This window comes from Schistocerca serialis, chromosome 6, assembly GCF_023864345.2.
Source record: "Schistocerca serialis cubense isolate TAMUIC-IGC-003099 chromosome 6, iqSchSeri2.2, whole genome shotgun sequence".
Lineage (NCBI taxonomy): Eukaryota > Metazoa > Arthropoda > Insecta > Orthoptera > Acrididae > Schistocerca > Schistocerca serialis.
The window spans coordinates 424,327,077-424,349,729 of NC_064643.1; positions in this window are offsets into that span (position 1 = coordinate 424,327,077).

A 22,653-nucleotide genomic window follows, 5' to 3' on the forward strand; every position below is an offset into this window, starting at 1 on the left:
AACAGTAAACCTAATGCTGTCATTGGATTCCCAAAATATCGTCATTCAGTCCCAGTGAAATCTAATTTTCACGTGAAAGAGGCGTAGGATTAGGATGAAGGGGAGCTTAACATGTAGTTTAGTAAACACGCCATTTTCCCGGCAATAGAAGAGTAAAACATAACCAGAAGTTAGTTTACAACCCAACATAGCTCCTGAAAGGAGGAGTCAAACGAGAGAATGAAAATGAAAACTTCGCCACCGGAATGAAACAATTCTGTGAAACACAATTAACCTCAGCTTGCATCATGAGACAGAAACGAGCAACAACAATAATTATTGTAGTATACAGTCCTTCGTCATAGACAGGAAAAGACAATAACTATCTCTTTGCAATTAATCACAGGACATTAATATCACTCTTAGATATAATTAAGATAACGCACAAAGCACACAGCTAAACATTGATCTACGTGTCAGCAATTTACTGGACAACTTATGCATTAATCTCAGTATTATGTTCTGTGAAATAAAATACACTCCTGGAAATTGAAATAAGAACACCGTGAATTCATTGTCCCAGGAAGGGGAAATTTTATTGACACATTCCTGGGGTCAGATACATCACAGGATCACACTGACAGAACCACAGGCACATAGACACAGGCAACAGAGCATGCACAATGTCGGCACTAGTACAGTGTATATCCACCTTTCGCAGCAATGCAGGCTGCTATTCTCCCATGGAGACGATCGTACAGATGCTGGATGTAGTCCTGTGGAACGGCTTGCCATGCCATTTCCACCTGGCGCCTCAGTTGGACCAGCGTTCGTGCTGGACGTGCAGACCGCGTGAGACGACGCTTCATCCAGTCCCAAACATGCTCAATGGGGGACAGATCCGGAGATCTTGCTGGCCAGGGTAGTTGACTTACACCTTCTAGAGCACGTTGGGTGGCACGGGATACATGCGGACGTGCAATGTCCTGTTGGAACAGCAAGTTCCCTTTCCGGTCTAGGAATGGTAGAACGATGGGTTCGATGACGGTTTGGATGTACCGTGCACTATTCAGTGTCCCCTCGACGATCACCAGTGGTGTACGGCCAGTGTAGGAGATCGCTCCCCACACCATGATGGCGGGTGTTGGCCCTGTGTGCCTCGGTCGTATGCAGTCCTGATTGTGGCGCTCACCTGCACGGCGCCAAACACGCATACGACCATCATTGGCACGAAGGCAGAAGCGACTCTCATCGCTGAAGACGACACGTCTCCATTCGTCCCTCCATTCACGCCTGTCGCGACACCACTGGAGGCGGGCTGCACGATGTTGGGGCGTGAGCGGGAGACGGCCTAACGGTGTGCGGGACCGTAGCCCAGCTTCATGGAGATGGTTGCGAATGGTCCTCGCCGATACCCCAGGAGCAACAGTGTCCCTAATTTGCTGGGACGTGGGGTTGCGGTCCCCTACGGCACTGCGTAGGATCCTACGGTCTTGGCGTGCATCCGTGCGTCGCTGCGGTCCGGTCCCAGGTCGACGGGCACGTGCACCTTCCGCCGACCACTGGCGACAACATCGATGTACTGTGGAGACCTCACGCCCCACGTGTTGAGCAATTCGGCGGTACGTCCACCCGGCCTCCCGCATGCCCACTATACGCCCTCGCTCAAAGTCCGTCAACTGCACATACGGTTCACGTCCACGCTGTCGCGGCATGCTACCAGTGTTAAAGACTGCGATGGAGCTCCGTATGCCACGGCAAACTGGCTGACACTGACGGCGGCGGTGCACAAATGCTGCGCAGCTAGCGCCATTCGACGGCCAACACCGCGGTTCCTGGTGTGTCCGCTGTGCCGTGCGTGTGATCATTGCTTGTACAGCCCTCTCGCAGTGTCCGGAGCAAGTATGGTGGGTCTGACACACCGGTGTCAATGTGTTCTTTTTTCCATTTCCAGGAGTGTATATGAATTTTTCACTTCCACAGAGCAAGATAACACAATAACGTACTTTGTACAAGTGACATAAGCCAAATTATTCGCAATCCCAGCATAATAACAACAAAGCACCTTCTATAGATTAAAACATAAAAATCAGCCACACTCAAGGCGTAATCAACAAAACCAAAATGGGTCTGCCCTGAAAGAAAACATTTCCATGCCCTGCGCCCCATCACACAGCTAACTACAGCCACAGACTTCACATTTGCAATATCACTGTTAACCAGTACACTCATTGCGCCACTTCCACTCCTGACCACACATTACACTGGATTACTTAAAGATACAGGCGTTGGGTACTAAAACACATAGGTAATGATCCTATGGAAATGCAGAAGTCTCTTGCTGTACCTGCATTGAAATTGTCTTCTTCTGACCAGGGTTAAGACATCAACAATGCCAAGGGATTGTTCCTCAGCACAGAGTGCCTATGCCTCACGCTGACCCTTAGTGATGGCCTGTTGACCCTGTTGACAACACCTCGGCACTCCAGATTGGAGCAGCCTTTCCACTGTTGGCCGTGCACCGAAAGACTTCCACTCGTCGTAACTCTGCTCCATCTCAGTCAAGTGGAGCTCTCTATGTTCTTATGCGCAAGGTGGTGTAAGGTGTCCTACCCTTATTATGTAACTTCAGCTCAATAACATGTATTATAATTCGAATGGTCGGGATGAATAGGGTATTTATATGAAATATTGCTCTTTTCAGATTTAGTTAATTACAATGCTGACGTGTGAATTCCCAGAATTAGCGTACAGGTAAAAAAAAAAAAACACTAAAATATACAATAACAGATGATGTTGGTAGTTGGGAAAGGGGTCAAGTTAACTGATGCTTCTCTCAAGGTAATAGCAACAACGCTTTACTACCACTATGCAAGATACTGACCGATATTATGAGCCACTTGCTGAACGTCAACTTGCTGCAATGCAGACGAAGTCCTCAGACAAAAATTAGTTATAGGCCCAGGCTGCCAATATGCTCACCGTTGAATTGCCAATGGGTGATGTGGTGACTGGTCATAGGTGGGCAACTGCTAAGGACACAGCCGGCTTACCCTCGTGCTGAATTTTGCGGAGAATCATGGCTGGCGCGCAGAAAGAACCAAGATTCCCCTATGTGGTGCCTCCTCTCCAATTTTCGAAGTGTACAGCATTCAGCGACCAAGCTGCCCCGACTGTCCTCTACATTGGACATCCATCAAATGACACAGAAATCTCTCCTCTCTACTCTCCTTGGTATTAAATCCGCATGGAGTCGCCAAAAAGTCCCCCCCCCCCCCCACACACACACACACACACAATAGACAAGCTGCTCTCCAAATTGTATCAATGGCGTCTTATAAAACCACACCAGAACTGCCGCCAAGAGATGGCATAGCGGTATTCTTACAATGAGAAAGTTTGCCGCCAAATCGATGCTCTCAACCGTTAAACTTGGCACCAGATAAAGGAGCATTCATTCCACGCCTACAGCAGACAGTGTTCTCCCTGCCAGAGCTATGTGATCACTCTTTTGTAGAAGCCGTGATGCTTCCCTGGAAGAGCGTATGGCTGTTTCTTTGACTTCTGCGACTCTGGCCACGTCTACGTGCTGTCCTTGCCAACACAGGAGAAAATCTCTCGTCACAAATATTGTTGCTAATGGCAAACAAACTCTCATTGCGTGTCGTACCTCACTTACTCGTCCTGATGGCTCGCTATGTAGCTGAGATGGTTGTAATGCATCTACAGGGACTACGTAGTTAAAAAGAGGTGAGAGACTGCGTGCCCAAGGGTCGCCCCTTTTCAGCGTAGCATGACACACCACCACGCATAACTCTTTGGCCAGAGGCAAGACAAACATTTCACTGGCCAAGGCAAAATGAACCTCACTGTCTTGAAACTCCCGCCTCATCCACCACCAGCAGACTATTGGAGTTATCACACCTGCAACACAATAAATCGCATAAATAACTTCCGGCAAAAAGTAAAGCCACATACATAGGAACATAGTCAATAACTATAAGCTGCTTTACGCTGAGAGATACACACCATGCACTTTTTAGCTGCAGAAGCGTTCATATTTAACATGACGGTTGGGATCACAAACCAAATCATCACAGATGACGATCAGTTTTGCTTTAGGAAAGGTAAAGGCACTACAGGGGCAGTTCTGACGTTACGTTTCAGATTGCAAGCATGACAAGTCTACCGGATTTGTCCACCGGGAAAAAGCGATAGACAATGTTAAATGGTGCAAGATGTTCGAAACTGAGAAAAACAGGGGTACGTTATAGGAAGAACCAGGAGGGAACAATAAGGAAGGAAGATCGTGAGCGAAGTGCTGAAATTGAAAAAAGCGTATAGCAGGGATATACTCTGTCGCCACTATTTCCTACTGTTCAGTCTGTACACCGAAGAAAGTTTCAGTAGTGGAATTAAAATTTGGGATGAAAGGATTTCGATGATTCGCTGATGACATTTCCGTCCTCAGTGAAAGTGAAGAAGAGTTACAGGAATTGTTTAGTGAGTGAAAAATATATACTGAGAGTAAATCGAAAAAATACGAAAGTAATCAGAAACAGCTGAAGTGTGAATAGCAAGGAACCTAACATCAGAATTGTGGATCACAGAGTAGACGAAGTTAAGGAATTCTGTTACCTAACGAGCAAAATAACCTATGACGGATGGCGCAAGGAGGACATAAAAAGCAGTCTAGCTCTGGGAAAAACGGGCATTCCTGGCAAAAAGAAGCCTGCTAGTACCAAAATTAAGTCTTAATTTTAGATTGAAATTTCTTGTAATGTAGCATTGTATGCTAGTGAAACATGAATTGTGGGAAAATCGAAAGAGAAGAAATGTTGAAAATTGGATGGCTTCATAAGATGAAGAACAAGGAGGTTCTCCACAGAATCTTCGAGGAAAGGAAGTGGAACGGGAAGGATAATAGGACATGTGTTAAGACATCAGGGAATGGCTTCTTTGTTACTAGAGGGAGCTGCAGGAGGAAAACCTTTAGAGGGAGTCATGCCTCGTTAGTGTGTAGTGATGTCGCTGCAGCTGTTAAATGCTTCGGCTGCGTGCAGTGCTGGCAACGGTAGGAGATAAGAGAGGCGCAGACCGCCAGAGGTACCGCAGCGGGGCGGATTGGCTACCACATCAACGCTCTGTAAGACTATCCCGTCTGCCGACTGTGGTCGAAGATGCCGGTTGTCGGGCAGAGACCTAGTCATGCACCTTGTATTGACCAAGACTGCAGCGCAAAGTAGTCGGCCAGGAGGCTGTGCGGACAGAGCTCAGCTGATTAGTTCGAAGATGACAGCTCGTAGATCAACCGTGATATTCCAGTGGAGGAGGGGGGCTCTGATCGCCATCCTATTCGTCTACGATGACCCATCAGGAAGCAGCGAACCATAGCTGGGGTATACATCAGGTTTTGGTTGTCTCGGTGTTGAGGTCAGCATACAGCTAGGAGGCTGGCCTTCATCAGTCGGCGCGATATAGTTTCACTGAATCTCGTTAAGGTGTCATTCTCTCCTGTTCTTCTACACGGACAGGATAGCATCACACAAGAGTGTGGCTTATCCTCCTAAAGTTGCGTCGTTTATAAGGGCTGAGGGCCAGCATGTGACGCAGTGGTTAAGGGTACACGAGCGTATTTGCCCCCTTTTATCAGACATGTCAGCACTTCTTGCCTTGCATGTGGTAATTTCAGCAATGATTCTAGGCCGTCTTTCTTGGTCTTTCTGTCGACATTTGCCTTTGTAGTGGTGCTCGGACGTCGTGTTACGTAGCGCCCAGCTAAGTAGTATTACACTGATTGCATTTCAGTTTGCCATTTTATGAGGTCCTCTATACTGGTGGTACGTCAAAATTTTCGCATGTGTCTACCTTCTACGTTCTTCACATATCTGACTACACATAGTGCATGGTGCAAAACTTGTTTTACTCTCAGGTGCTGGCTGCAACATTATTTCCTTGCTCTGAAGTTTTTAGCCTTTTTTCAGCTGTGCTCTGTTATGATTATTTACACTTAACTTATTCTGTGTCTGGTATATAGTAGTTAACCACTCGAAAGGTATCTGATGTGCTGGTAAGCCTTTCAGCTGAATACTTCTATGTCTGAGATCGAAGTAAAACAAGCAAGTTGCTATCAGTAACACTCAGTAGCTACTGGTCGTAATGCTTATTGTTACCCAGTTTTGTTGCTGGTTCTCCTGGAATTGTAGAATATGTTGCAGTATTTCCCATATGTAAATATTGCTCCAGTGAGGTGCTGCCAGAGTGCGTAAGGAATATATGAGGTCAGAATTCAGTGTGTTATTAAGATGAGTCAAATTAGGGCCTGGCAGTACTTCAAACAGTTTCTTTGTCCAATAAAATGCAGAAGGAGTGATCTGGAGGAAATTAGCTGCGTGCTTCTTGGCTGTACTGTCGTCTCTTTTCTTATTCGATTTACTGGTGTCACCAACTTGCTGGCTTGCCTACCAGTGAGTGGCAGCAGCAGCGCTTATCGATAAGAGCACTGTCGTTCTATCTTTGGAGCGACCGCTAGTATTTCTGGGTCATCATGAGTAGGGAGTTCAGTGGGGACGGAGTAGCAGTGAGGTCCGGACAGCCATGACTCGCCTGACTGTTGCCGGCACATATGACTTCAGTGGGGACGCTCTTTGTTGATCGTTCAGTCGGTCGTCTCATCGGACGACGTGTATTTGGTTGCTGACCGCTTTCGGGTTTTCTGTGTTGTCGACTTGTGATTCCTCCTAGTTAATCCCACAGTGACTGGTTTTAGTATTGTTCGAGTTGTCTGTGAAAATGTTTCAAGGAACCGTGTGAGGTTAGTGTGCTTTTGACTGATTAGTTATTTTAATGGTGTTTGTGTGCTGGATTGAGTCGGTCGGTTGGGACAGAGCAGTGAGGATGTCTCCATGGCGCAAGGTCAGACCAGGACTGCTGGCGGCGTGCATGCGCGGTCGGATTGTGAGGCGCTAGATGCGAGAGCCACTAAGTTTGTTGACCACCAAACCTGGACACTGATGTTGAGTTATCAGTTAACCTGTTATAAATCCTCAACTGCTGTGACATCTCTTCATTCATTCAAGGTTGTTTATTCCTGGGCCGATCCGGCTAGCAGCAACGCATGGTGCGTTGGAGACGGCGAAATTTCGCAGCCGTCTTCCTGTGTGCTCTTTAACTATTAAATTGGTTGTTACTTATCAGTCAAGTGCACCAGCGGTATTTCGTGCCTTGTGGCCGTTAACGCCCCAGTTACCTGTTCTGGTCGTTAGCGTAGTTTTCCGGAAGTCTGTTTTTCCTCGCCATGTTGATGCTGTCCGGCACGGCGTGTAGTTAGACAGACTTTTAGTTGGACGTTCATATTATTTCTTAACAGTGGTTATTGTGCCTTGCCTGTTTTTAGATGCCAGATTTGAAGTAGTGAGGCTGGTATCATCATCCTCGGCTGATATTTTCCGCTGCCATACTGTTGGTCAGGCTGATGGGAATTGATTAGGTTGTTGGTCGGTCCTTCAGCCGTTCCTGGCTCGGGTTGCCATCCGATTATTTAACCTTACTATTGGCTGTCTGACTCACCTCACCTTACTTAGAGCTATCTCCTCAGGCCATCCTTGGTTTTAGATTGTGATTTTCATTTTACTCTGATGTACTGTGTGACGCCTTCAATCGGCTTTTAAATTAGTTCATTTTTTTTTTTTAAGATAAGTCCTTCAGCCGACTTAAATTAAAGTTCCTAGATTGATTTGTTTAATAACTAAATTTTTGAAAGTTTGTTCTATCTGAAATTCATTTTATACAGGCCTTAAGCCCTGAGTTGTTCAATGCCTTGTGTGTGGCCTTCAGCCGAGTATTTAAGTCAAATATTTTTTTTTTAAATAAGACCTTCAGCCGTGTGTTTTCAGTAAAGCAATTTTTGTAACTTGTGTTCAGGCCTTCAGATGTTCTTGTTTTGGGTGTGGTTTTGGGCCTTCAGCCAGGAGGTATCTCAAGTATTCTTAACCAGGCCTTCAACCGTATTGTTTTAATTTGATCCTTTTAAAGTAATGTGTAATTAAGTGGTTCTTCGGAAAATAGATGTTCGTGTGTTTTGTGCAACTAACTAACTGATTAGAGCCGCCTCCACAACCTTAACCTGATCCGCTCTATCCTGCGAAACCAGATTTCATTAAACTCGTACCAGTGAGTATCGCTGGGACACAGAAGTTTCTCCCAGTTATCTCACCCAAATTCAGTATTGTATAAGTACGATTTTACCATGCCCTGAAGTGTATCCTCCCTGAAAGAATTCACAATTACAGTTTCTGTTGCAATGTCTTCTTATAAGCAATGCACTCCAGTTTTGTAAATGCATCCTTGACGTCAGTACTTCGTTGTGGCACTTCGCTGGCCTGGTTTTCGCTAGAAACCGTTGCATAACCCATGCCTGTATGTCAGTCTGCATCTCCATTGTTGAAAAAGGTGATATTATCCCTCACACATTCTTGTAGGTCCCTCAGTGACATAGGAGTGTGTGCTTCTCCACGTCAGAAACAAGTAGCACTTCTCGCTTCTTAACCTGAACACGTTTTCCTATAGCTGTCCATTTTACTGAATAAGGGTGAACCGTGTAACATGATCTTCGAGCGTCTATATCTATCTACTAGTCTAAATTAGCTCTGACCTTTTTCGTTTCCACTCTTGCTATTTGGTAAAACATTGTGGATAAGTTTTCCTCTGACACTTCAGCAACGTGCCGTAGCTCCGCAGCGAGTTCTTTCTCTATTACTTGCTACGCTACCAGCGTGTTGTGACGGCGTTAATACCGAATATATGCGTGGTAGACTGCCTCCTGTAGAGATCTCACTTCAAATTCTTACAGTTTTCAGTCAGTCCACTAACGCTCACAAGTGTCTGGCTACAGATGGCTTGCTGTTTAGCAAGTTCAGTTGATCCTCAGTTTCTCCTCAATCAATATTCACCGCCTTCATTGTACCCCAGTTGTACTGGGATAACCCTACCGTCAACTCATATACTCGAAGTTTGCCAAATGGGTCATATGCCACCCCACTGAAGCTTCAGAACTGTCTATCAATGCTTCCAATTGCCTACGTTATGCAGCTTCTGGATTTCACCGTTATCCGCTGATCCCAATACTATCTTCAAGGTTTACCTCCTGTGTCGAACTACGACGTCCAAGGGACAACCTCAGCTTGCCATAGCTTGCCATAGGACGGCATTAATTCCTGGTATTCATCCTGCACATGGATAATTATGTTAGCCTGTGCTTCCTTATGCGGTCTATGAATGCTTCCTACAGTTTTCGCATTTCGTTTCTTATCTTCGAAACATCAGTAGTTAATGTCAACGTCCGTTGGCGACCCGTCAACAAAACATCCAGTTGTCAAGAAAATAACACACGTGCCTCCCACGGTTGACCGAAAACTTCACCCGTTGTTCCCCCACTGATTCCGTGCGGCGACAGCAGGATAACTAAAACCCATCTCGCTGCTCCGGTGATTCGTCACCTACGGAAAGGAACTTCCAAAAACTCGTATACATAAGAACTAACATAAAATATGTAACTATTAGAATGTAACCCGGCACTATTTTTCCTTCAGGTGTGTGATATTATATAAGCGTGTCTGTATTTCATTTTTCGATGTGTGATGCGATAATTAATCATTTCTTTGGTAGATATCATGTAACGCCAAGTACTAACATTTCAAGTAGCCTAGCATGCCTGGGAATTTATTTTGGGTGGACGCTGACGCTGGGAGTGGTGACCATTACACGTTCCTGTGAAACTGGTTCAAAAATGGTTCAAATGGCTCTGAGCACTATGGGACTTAACATCTGGGGTCATCAGTCCCCTAGAACTTAGAACTGCTTAAACCTAACTAACATAAGGACATCACACACATCCATGCATGAGGCAGGATTCGAACCGGCGACCGTAGCAGTCGCGCGGTTCCGGACTGAAGCGCCTAGAACCACTCGGCCACCGCGACCGGCTGTGAAACTGGTGTCAACAGAATGGAGCATGGAAAGGATGCCATGTAATGTTCGACCGAGAGGGAAGTTTTGCTGCTCTGAAGACAACAGAGTGGAGGAAGCGGCTGGCGGGATCCTCATAGCGAGACTGGTGAGCCGATGCGAGACTTACTCCTGCTGATGGAAAAATTCGGTGAAAACAGCAAGGTGCTGGAAGCCAGTTTAGACAGAGGTAGAATCTTAGAAGAGGAGAAGGCATCCTTTTAGTATAAAGGAGTTCGCGCGGGTCGCTAATGGCAGACTCAAGTTGACCCTTCACAGATCTTCTCACGGAAGACGGTGACTCACATCTGCTGCCAAAAAGCGGAGAAATGAATTTGATGGCGGAGTCCTGTAGTTACAGTACGAGAGTGAGTCAATGAAAACCTTAAATATTTTTTTAAATATTATTTATTGCCCAGAAGTGGTACAAATCACTTTTCAACATAATCTCTCCCACGCTTAATGCAAATCCTCCAGCGCTTACAAAGTGCATAAATTTCTTTAGGAGAAAAAATTTTTTTGGTAGTCCGCACAACCACTCATGCAGCGCTTGGCATACCTCTTCATCAGAACGGAACTTCTTTCCTCCAATTGCGTCTTTGAGTGGTCCAAAGATATGGAAATCACTTGGGGCAAGGTCTGGTGAGTATGGTGGATGAGGAAGACACTCAAAATGCAGGTCTGTGATTGTTGCAACTGTTGTACGGGCAGTGTGGGGCCTTGCATTGTCATGTTGCAAAAGGAGGCCTGCTGACAGCAATCCACGTCGCTTTAATTTGATTGCCGGCCGCAGATGATTTTTTAGGAGATCTGTGTATGATACACTGGTGACAGTGGTCCCTCTAGGCATGTAATGCTCCAAAATAACGCCCTTTCCGTCCCAAAAGAGAGTAAGCATAACCTCCCTGCTGATGGTTCTGTTGGAAACTTCTTTGGTTTTGGGGATGAGGAATGGCGCCATTCTTTGCTCGCTCTCTTGGTTTCCGGTTGGTGGAAGTGAACGCAGGTTTCGTCCACAGTAACGATTCTTGCATGGAAGCCATCACCTTTTCGTTCAAAGTGCCGAAGAAGTTCTTCACAAGCATCAACACGTCGTTCTCTCATTTCAGGAGTCAGCTGCCGTGGCACCCATCTTGCAAAAACTCTGTGAAACTGGAGCACATCATGCACAATGTGGTGTGCTATCTGTAAACATACTGCAATGTCATTCACTGTCACTGAACGCTGTTCTTCCCTGGTGCAAGTCGCTAGTGGGGCGGCCATCTTTATACTGATACTGCGACGGTATGTGTGCATCTGCACTATGCTGCCACATACAGGCCATCCTGCACGCTGTTTATAGCACGCTTACCAACTTACAGGATAATGGCACGAAATTTCGATTTGTTATTGCAAATTTAAGGTTTTCATTTGACTCACCCTATTAGCAACTTTACAATGCTCTACAACAGTGTTCTATTCAGGGTAAGACAGCACGCAGTTGGTTGATAGCTTCACATCCCGTGTAGTTCAAGGCACTGCTGTACTAACGGGTGTAATGATTAGACACTGGCAGCACACATGCAGAAGCTGAGCCATGCTGGACACCAGCGTACAATATAAACTTTTCTCTCCTGCAGCTGTAGAAGGAGGACACATAAACTTACAGACTTCGTTGACAAAAACGTAAGTGAAGAGTCTCATTGTTACAATTTGCGAAGTGTCGATTTCGCTACTACGAGCAAGTTAGGTCGTTTCTCTGTAAGTAAAAAGACGAGTCTTTGCTTCCCTGTGGAATGTGGAGTGTGCTGAAGTGCTTCTATATAAATACTTGATTTGGGTGTCTGCTCCTGACTTAGGAAGAAATAGAAATCTTGATTCGTGTTCTGTGTTGTACCGAAGCAGTTTCAGCTCTAGGAGTTTGTGGGCGCTATAATACGGTGTAACCACTGTGAACACAGAAATTATACAAGGTGAAAATTAATGAACTATATGAAATAAAATCGTCATAACTTCTGAACGGTTTGCTTTAGGACGTTGAAATTGTACGGTTGTCCGCGGGGCATGATGGGAACTAGTATGTGCATGCATTAGTGAATATGGTTTGGTTTCGCGACGAAGCCCTTTTTCATTTGGGTGGGTTCATCAATTAGAAAAATTGGCGCATTTGGGGGGGGGGGGGGGGGGACAGAGAATCCGCATTTCGCGATCGAGAACTCTCTTCAACCCTCTACGGGTGACTGTGTGGTGTGCAACGTCCAGTCACGGTATAATCGGTGCGATATTGCGTGATGGCACAGTGACTATCGAACGGTACGCGAAGGTTTTGGAGGATGATTTCACCCACATTATCCAAAGTGACCCTCATTTCGATAAGATGTGGTTCATGCAAGACGGAGCTCGACCCCATCGAAGCAGGAGAGTGTTTGATGTCCTGGAGGAGCCCTTAGGGGGGCGCTTTCTCGCTCTGGTTACCGAGAGCCTCCTTGCATGGGGCTCGATTGGCCGCCATATTCTCCGGACCTGAACACATGCGATTCCACTTTTGTGAGGGATATATTAAAGACAAGGTGTACAACCACATCTCCTGTGCAGCAAGCTACGTAAATTTAAATATTAACTGTGTTTTTATTACTTGTCACTTCTTTTTTCGTGTGTTTGCTTTTAGGAAGCTTTAATTTTCGATTACTAGTAATAGCGTTCCATAGATTTCGTGTTTGTTTTGAATACTGTCCAGAGACAGTTAGTTCTTATTTTCGTTGTTTCCAACAAGAAGTGTCTAGTAACCACAGTTTAGTCATCTATCAGCTACCTTTAGTGAATCAGCAGTCTAGTCAAAAGTTGATTACTGAACTATCCACAGTAAACTATTGATTTCTTAGGATGGATAGGATGTAAGACTACTGAGTACGGACGCCGGAGGAGCTAGCCAATGTTCGCGAACAGTTGAACGACCTGATGGCCGCGGTTAGCCGTCTTCACGCTGCTGCCTTGGAGTGTAGCGGCAGTGGGGAGTCAGGTACGTCGCGTGGTACACGCCAGGTGTTACAAGCTTCACCCACGGTCCCTGTCGTCGAGACATCTTCGCAGGTACCGGGCGCGGTTGGGCTACCCTCTCCCCAAGGGGAGTGGCGGGTCCTGCGGCGTTCGCGTCGCACGTGGTGGAGAGTCAACGTGTGGCATCGCCCGGTCTGCCGGTGAATGGACATGTGGCCGCTCCTTCAGCAAGGTCCGAGCAGGCACACGGGGAGAGAAGTTTATTAGTGATTGGGATCTCCAATGTTATGCTGGCGATGGAGACCCATAGTAAAATAGCGGAAAGGTCGGGGAAGAAGGCCACTGTTCACTCTGCTTGCCGGCGGGGTCTCGTCCGAGATGTGGAGGGGGCCCTGCTGACGGCGATAGATAGCACTGGGTGCACCCGACTGCAAATTGTTCCTCATATTGCCACCAATGACTCCTGCCGTCTGGGTTCAAAGGTCATCCTCACTTCATACAGGCGGTTGACGGAGTTGGTGAAGGCGGAAAGCCTCGCTCACGTGGTGGAATCTGAGCTTACTAATTGTAGCGTCGTTCCCAGAGCCGATCGCGGTCCTCTGGTTTGGAGCCAAGTGGAAGGCTTAATCAAAAGGCTCAGATTCTGTGGAGATCTGGGGTGCAAATTTCTCGACCTCCGCTATCGGATGGAGAACTGTAGTGTCCCCTGAAGAGGTCAGGCGTGCACTACACGCAGGAGGCGGCTACAAGGGTAGCGGAGTACGTGTGGAGTGCACATGTGGGATTTTTAGGTTAGTCAATTCCCTCCCTAGGCCCGACTAGACGCCTCCTGAGACGCGACAAGGTAGCAGTAGGCAAAAGGCAACAGGGAATGACAATATCAATGTGGAAATAGTAAACTGCAGGAGCGTCTATAGAAAGGTCCCAGAACTGCATCAATTAATAAACGGCCACAATGCCCACACAGTACTAGGGATGGAAAGTTGGCTTAAACCGGATGTAAACAGTAATGAAATTCAAAACTCAGATTGGAATGTATACTGCAGAGAGAGGCTGGACAGTGAAGGGGGAGGCGTGTTTATAGCGATAAGAAGTGCAATAGTATCGAAGGAAATTGACGGAGATCCGAAATGTGAAATAATTTGGGTGAAGGTCACGGTTAAAGCCGGCTCAGACATGGTAATTGGATGTCTCTATAGGCCCCCTGGCTCAGCAGCTGTTGTGGCTGAGCACTTGAACGAAAATTTGGAAAATATTTAGAGTACATTTCCTATGTTATAGTATTGGGTGGAGATTTTAATTTACCAGACATGGACTGGGAGACTCAAACGTTTATAATGGGTGGCAGGGACAAAGAATCCAGTGAAATTTTTTTTAAGAGCGTTATCTGGAAATGACCTTGAGCAGTTAAACAGAGAACCGACTCTTGGCGATAACGTATTAGACTTGCTGGTGACAAACAGACATGAACTCTTTGAAACAGTTAACGCAGATCAGGGCGTCAGCGATCATAAAGCGGTTATAGCATCGGTGATTTCAGCAGTAAATAGAAATATTAAAAATGGAAGATTTTTCTGTTTAGCAAAAGTGACATAAAGCAGATTTCAGAGTACTTGACGGCTCAACACAAAAGTTTTATCTCAAGTACAGATGGTGTTGAGGATCAGGGGTCAAAGTTCAAAACCATCGTACAATATGCATTAGATGAGTATGGGCCAAGCAAGATCGTAAGAGATGGAAAAGAGCCACCGTGGTGCCACAGCCGAGTTAGAAAACTGCTACGAAAGCATGGAGAACTTCACAGGAAACATAAACATAGCCAAAGCCTTGCAGACAAACAAAAATTACACGGAACGAAATGTAGTGTGAAGAGGGCTATGCGAGAGGCATTCAACGAATTCGAAATTAAGGTTCTATGTACTGACTTGGCAGAAAATCCTAAGAAATTTTGGTCTTATGTCAAAGCGGTAGGTGGATCAAAACAAAATGTCCAGACACTCTGTGACGGAAATGGTACTGAAACAGAGGATGGCAGACTAAAGACCGAAATAGTAAATGTCTTTTTCCAAAGCTGTTTCGCAGAGGAAGAATGCACTATAGTTCCTTCTCTAGATTGTCGCACAGATGACAAAATAGTAGGTATCGAAACAGATGACAGAGGGATAGTAAAACAAGTAAAATCTCTCAAAAGAGGAAAGGCCGCTGGACCTGATGGGATACCAGTTTGATTTTACACAGAGTATGTGAAGGAACTTGCCACCATTCATGCAACGGTGTACCGTAGAGAGAGTATGTGAAGGAACTTGCCCCCATTCTTGCAACGGTGTACCGTAGGTCTCTAGAAGAGCGTAGCGTTCCAAAAGATTGGAAAAGGGCAAAGACCATCCCCGTTTTCAAGAAGGGACGTCGAACAGATGTGCAGAACTATAGACCTATATATCTAACGTCGATCCGTTGTAGAATTTTGGAACACGTGTTATTTTCGAATGTAATGACTTTTCTCGAGACTAGAAGTGTACTCCGTAGGAATCAGCATGGGTTTCGAAAATGACGATCGTGTGAAACCCAGCTCGCGCTATCCGTCAACGAGACTACGGGTTCCCAGGTAGATGCCGCGTTTCTTGACTCCCGCAAGGCGTTTGATACAGTTCCCCACAGTCGTTTAATGAACAAAGTAAGAGCATGTGGACTATGAGACCAATTGTGTGATTGGATTGAAGAGTTCCGAGATAACAGAACGCAGCATATCATTCTCAATGGAGAGAAGTCTTCCGAAGTAGGAGTGACTTCAGGTGTGCCGCAGGGGAGTGTCATGGAACCGTTGCTATTTACAATTTATATAAATGACCTTGTGGATAACATCGGAAGTTCACTGAGGCTATTTGCGGATTATGCTGTAGTCTGTCGAGAGGTTGTAACAATGGAAAATTATATTGAAATGCAGGAGGATCTGCAACGAATTGGAGCAAGGTGCTGGGAATGGCAATTGAATCCCAATGTCGACAAGTGTAATGTGCTGCGAATACATAGAAAGAAATATCCTTTATCTCTTAGCTACAATATAGCAGCTCAGCAACTGGAAGCAGTTAGTTCCATAAATTATTTGGGAGTATGCATTAGGAGTGAATTTCTGCGAGTAGTCGGGGCGTATACTATCAGGCCATAAATTTTGCGGGGAATTGGTTGGTAGGACGGTCACAACGCCCATATAGTACTAGGGACAGAAAGTTGGCTGAAACCAGCCGTAAACAGTAATGAAATCCTAAACTCATATTGGAATGTATACCGCAGAGACAGGCTGGACAGTGAAGGGGGAGGCGTATTTATAGCGATAAGAAGTGCAATAGTATCGAAGGAAATCGACGGAGATCCGAAATGTGAAATGATTTGGGTGAAGGACACGGTTAAAGCAGGCCCAGACATGGTAAATGGATGTCTCTATAGGCCCCCTGGCTCAGCAGCTGTTGTGGCTGAGCACGCGAAGGATAATTTGGAAAATATTTCGAGTAGATTTCCCCACCATGTTATAGTTGTGGGTGGAGATTTTAATTTGCCGGATATAGACTGGGAGACTCAAACGTTCATAACGGGTGGCAGGGACAAAGAATCCAGTGAAATTTTTTAAAGTGCTTTATTTGAAAACTTCCTTGAGCAGTTAAACAGAGAACCGACTCGTGGCGATAACATATTAGACCTTATGGTGACAAACAGACCCGAACTATTTGAAAAAGTTAACGCAGAACAGGGAATCAGCGATCATAAAGCGGTTACGGCATCGATGATTTCAGCCGTAAATAGGAATATTAAAAAGTGTAGGAAGATTTTTCTGTTTAGAAAAACTGACAAAAAGCAGATTTCAGAGTACCTGTTGGCTCAACACAAAAGTTTTGTCTCAAGTACAGATAGTGTTGAGGATCAGTGGATAAAGTTCAAAACCGTCGTACATAATGCGTTACATGAGTATGTGCCAAGCAAGATCGTAAGAGATGGAAAAGAGCCACCGTGGTACAACAACCGAGTTAGAAAACTGCTGCGGAAGCAAAGGGCACTTCACAGCAAACATAAACATAGCCAAAGCCTTGCAGACAAACAAAAATTACGCGAAGTGAAATGTAGTGTGAGGAGGGCTATGCGAGAGGCGTTCAATGAATTCGAAAGTAAAGTTCTATGTACTGACTTGGCAGAAAATCCTAAGAAATTTTGGTCTTATGTCAAAGCGGTAGGTGGATCAAAACAAAATGTCCAGACACTCTGTGACGTAAATGGTACTGAAACAGAGGATGACAGACTAAAGGCCGAAATACTAAATGTCTTTTTCCAAAGTTGTTTCACAGAAGAAGATTGCACTGTAGTTCCTTCTCTAGATTGTCGCACAGATGACAAAATGGTAGATATCGAAATAGACGACAGAGTGACAGAGAAACAATTTAAATCGCTTGAAAGAGGAAAGGCCTCTGTACCTGATGGGATACCAGTTCAATTTCACACAGAGTACGCGAAGGAACTTGCCCCCCTTCTTGCAGCAGTGTACCGTAGGTCTCTAGAAGGGCGTAGCGTTCCAAAGGATTGAAAAGGGCACAGGTCACCCCGTTTTCAAGAAGGGACGTCGAACAGATGTGCAGAACTATAGACCTATATCTCTAACGTCGATCAGTTGTAGAGTTTTGGAGCACGTATTGTGTTCGAGTATAATGACTTTTCTGGAGACTAGAAATCTACTCTGTAGGAATCCGCATGGGTTTCGAAAAAGACGGTCATGTGAAACCCAGCTCGCGCTATTGGTCCACGAGACTCAGAGGGCCATAGACACGGGTTCACAGGTAGATGCCGTGTTTCTTGACTACCGCAAGGCGTTCGATACAGTTCCCCACAGTCATTTAATGAACAAAGTAAGAGCATATGGACTATCAGACCAATTGTGTAATTGGATTGAGGAGTTCCTAGATAACAGGACGCAGCATGTCATTCTCAATGGAGAGAAGTCGTCTGAAGTAAGAGTGATTTCAGGTGTGCCGCAGGGGAGTGTCATAGGACCTTTGCTATTCACAATATACATAAATGACCTGGTGGATGACATCGGAAGTTCACTGAGGCTTTTTGCAGATGATGCTGTGGTGTATCGAGAGGTTGTAACAATGGAAAATTGTACTGAAATACAGGAGGATCTGCAGCGAATTGACGCATGGTGCAGGGAATGGCAATTGAATCTCAATGTAGACAAGTGTAATGTGCTGCGAATACACAGAAAGATAGATCCTTTATCATTTAGCTACAAAATAGCAGGTCAGCAACTGGAAGCAGTTAATACCATCAATTATCTGGGAGTACGCATTAGGAGTGATTTAAAATGGAATGATCATATAATGTTGATCGTCGGTAACGCAGATGCCAGACTGAGATTCATTGGAAGAATCCTAAGGAAATGTAATCCGAAAACAAGGGAAGTAGGTTACAGTACGCTTGTTCGCCCACTGCTTGAATACCGCTCAGCCGTGTGGGATCCGTACCAGATAGGGTTGATACAAGACATAGAGAAGATCCAACGGAGAGCAGCGCGCTTCGTTACAGGATCATTTAGTAATCTCGAAAGCGTTACGGAGATGATAGATAAACTCCAGTGGAAGAGTCTGCAGGAGAGACGCTCAGTAGCTCGGTACAGGCTTTTGTCAAAATTTCGAGAACATACCTTCACCGAAGAGTCAAGCAGTATATTGCTCCCTCCTACGTATATCTCGCGAAGAGACCATGAGGATAAAATCAGAGAGATTAGAGCCCACACAGAGGCATACCGACAATCCTTCTTTCCACGAACAATACGAGACTGGAATAGAAGGGAGAACCGATAGAGGTACTAAAGGTACCCTCCGCCACACACCGTCAGGTGGCTTGCGGAGTATGGATGTAGATGTAGATGTAGGAGACGGGCTACAAATTGCGTATGTTAGATGTTAATTATAAGGAACTGCAACTAGTATTGCTTAATATTGTGTATTGTACTTTCACGCAATATAATTAGGTGTATATATGTTCTGCGGCACCTTAATCATATTTTCCCTTTTCAGAACTCTCTTAGCTTTTCTGACCTCAATTTTTTTTCTCGATGTTGTGTGTTGTTGGTTTGTACTGCATATTAGATATTTGTGTGATTACCACAGAATTTTCTACTATCGTTAGGGATGCTGTAATCTGTGGGTAACGATTAGGTAAGGTCGGATAAATTTCAGATCCGGTTAGTATTAATTTTTTGTGTTTTCTTGTAGCTTACTTTCATTACATTTTGTGTATCTGGGGAGTGTAGGGAACGGTTTTAATGCTGACTCGAAGCTAAGTGCGTAACGCTAAAGAACAGAGAAAGTTAGAAAACGGAGAAGAAATGGCACAAAAGCGTGACATATGCAAAAATGTTTGGGATGAGGCGGATAGCATCGTTCCATCTGGACTACCAGATCCTGACTGCGAATTTCCATATCTTGAGTATAGTGGTTACTATGTTATTACGAGGAAGAGACGATTGGGTATGTTAAGACTATAGGAACGGTTTGGAACAACCCAGTAGATGTGCCAGACAGTCCGAAAGTTTAGAGGAAAAATTTCAGTGGGCCGCCATCGCTTGGTTCAGAACTTGGCAGTCCGACAGGAACACGCGGATGTGTATTTTTAGATCGGTAACAGCCAAGATCACGACAGGGGAGACTCTCCCACGACAGCTGGAGGTAGAGAAACCCGAGGTAGATTGGTTGGTTGTTTTGGGGATGGAGACGAGACAGCGAGGTCATCGGTCTCATCGGATTAGGGAAGGACGGGGATGGAAGTCGGCCGTGCCCTTTGAAGGGAACCATCCTGGCCTTTGCCTGGAGCGACTTAGGGAAATCACAGAAAACCTATATCAGGATGGCCGGACGCGGGACTGAACCGTCGTCCTCCAGAATGCGAGTCCATTGTCTAACCACTGTGCCACCTCGCTCGGTTAAACCCGAGGTAGAAAGATGAGTAATGAGATGTCGTGCACACTCGATTATTTAAAAGAGTATAATCGAGACTGAGAGGCAAATGCAAAATGTTTTGGAGTATAAATGGAGAGAACAGGAAAAAGATATATATGAGACATGGAACAGGTAGAGAAAATTGAAGTAACAGGTGTAGAAAATTGGAGAAGACACCAGAAGGCAACTTACACAGCTGGAAAACCATATGACGATATTCCGTGATGGACTAAAACGGGAAACCCTTTAGGCGAATAAAGAGGCGAAAGATGCGTGAATTATCACAAGGGGGCTAAAAGAATTGCACAAGCAGCACTTGTAGAAACTAGAAATACTGCGAAATCAGGGAAAACGGGTCTGAACAAATTTCATAGTGGAATAAAGAAACTAGAGCAAGAGAAAACACAGCATTCAGACCACATGACGGCTGAAGCTCGACATGTGAAATACAAAGACAGAGAGAATAGTTTCGAATGGAGTCTGCTGCTGTTGTATCCAGGAAGTGCGGAAAAACGGACTGAGGGCGTTAGTAGAAAAACAAGTTTCACCTCTCAAAAGTTCAAACAACATCTGAGTACAAACACTGTCACACAGAATTGTACACCAGGTGTCTTTCACAAATCATACGACACTGTTGCTTTGAGTTGGTATCTGTCTGTAGTTAAAATCGGTGAGTCGAAACACGTCGTCAGATCGCAGCCTGTCTTCGCACTGCCATCCATGATTTTCTTTCTTTCTTTTTCTCCACTTCTTTCTTATAATTTCATTCAGGGGAGGGCTGGCAGCGGCGCAGTCCACCACTCTTCAGCCAAATGACTTTACAGGATATATGTATAAGAGGGAAACGTTTACACAAAAAGGGGAGAGAAAAGGGAGATATAGAAAATACTGTAAATTTAGATGATGGGAGTTAAAATATACACTAATACGGGGACATCCACAGTTAAGAAGTCGACACAAAGTTAAAAGAACACAACTGGCAAATCGTTGCGCACTTAAAATCACTGGAGTCAAAAACAAATAAAAAGTGAGCCGCAGTATATAAATCACACAAAGCGAGACACTTAAAAAAAAACACTGAGAACGACGACAGACACTCACGAGGAGTAAAAACCGAAGGGAGGGACATGCCGAGGGACGCCGTCCGTGGCGGGACGTGCGCTTTTTACCAGTCCGGGCGCTCAGGAGTACACAGGCCGCCCATGAGGCCGCGGTGGCGTCGTATGGCGTGATTTGTCCATAGTAAGATGTTGCTATTTTCTGTATGTAAGCCAGTTGGCGTTGCTGGGGTTACCGTGGAAGCGGCTTAGGGCTGGTCGCGCCTGCGCTGACAAACGGTGGTGGTGTAGCCGCCCATCGGTTGTGAGTTGAAGGCCGTCTGATTCCTGGCCGTCAAACGCTGTGTGCCGCCGTGCGGTCATTGATGATATTGCAGCTACAACGCTTTGAACAAAAAGGAAGAGTCTTCTTTGGAATCGACATCGAATGCACAGAAAAAAGTGAAGGGTGCAGACGCGGTGTAATTAGTGCAGATACAAATAGTGTATACTCGTGACAGAGTGACTGTGTGAAAGGCAATGTACGTAATCTACCAATGGTGGGTGTTAACAGCAATGTTCGGTCACCAGAAACATCACAGTAGCCAGAACCTCACGTGCAGAGTCCAGTTTCGATTCCACTTGAGAGATATGATGCGCAACCGGTGCGAAGGATTAGTTGAAATCGAGAATCACAGTAATTCAACAACCACATTCCATTAAGAAGGGCCAGCAATTGTGGCCGAGCGGTTCTAGGCGCTTCAGTCTGGAACCGCGCGACCGCTACGGTCGCAGGTTCGAATCCTGTCTCGGGAATGGATGTGTGTGATGTCCTTAGGTTAGTCAGGTTTGAGTAGTTCTATGTTCTAGGGGAATTATGACCTCAGATGTTAAGTCTCATAGTGCTCAGAGCCATTTGAACCATTTGAACCATTAAGAAGGTGCGCCTAGTATCTTATAGGTATGAGCGGGTCATATTATCAGGTAAGGCACCACAACATTACAACAAGCGGTCTTCATCACAAAGTATCGTGATAAAAGGGAATCTGAAGCGGCATTTCACCTCTAACGTTACCTTTCAGTCAGATAATTCCAGGAGTACAGGGATGAAGCGAAATGCTGTACATCAACATACTTTCAAAGAATATCTTACTGAAGCCATATTTACATATTGATCTAAACGCAAAAAGATAAATTTTGTTTGCTCACAGTTGGTAGCTGTGGTCGCTGAAACGATGCCAAAAATGATGTATATATGTATTGTGTATGTATGTATGATGAATTTAAACACTTTCTCATCACGCGCTGTTGGTTGAGGGCCACTCAAGACAGAATAAAACACGAACTCATATTGCATGAAGTCGTCTGGATTTTAGAGCCCATTAAAATTTTTTGAGCATATAAAAAAAACAGATGCAGAGATGATGCTAAAGCATTCACAGGAATTTTGCGGAAAATAGAAATTGTGATGTGTGAGGAACAGGCACGAGAGAAAAGATTACAGCGCGAGGCACACTTTGAACAGCTGCGTAATAACAACAGCGAGAGGAATTTTATGAAACCGAACAACTAGTAAAGTAACAGAAACAGACCACATTATAACGGTTCGACCGACTGAGGCGGCGCGGTGGTTAGCACACTGGACTCGCATTCGGGAGGACGATGGTCCAATC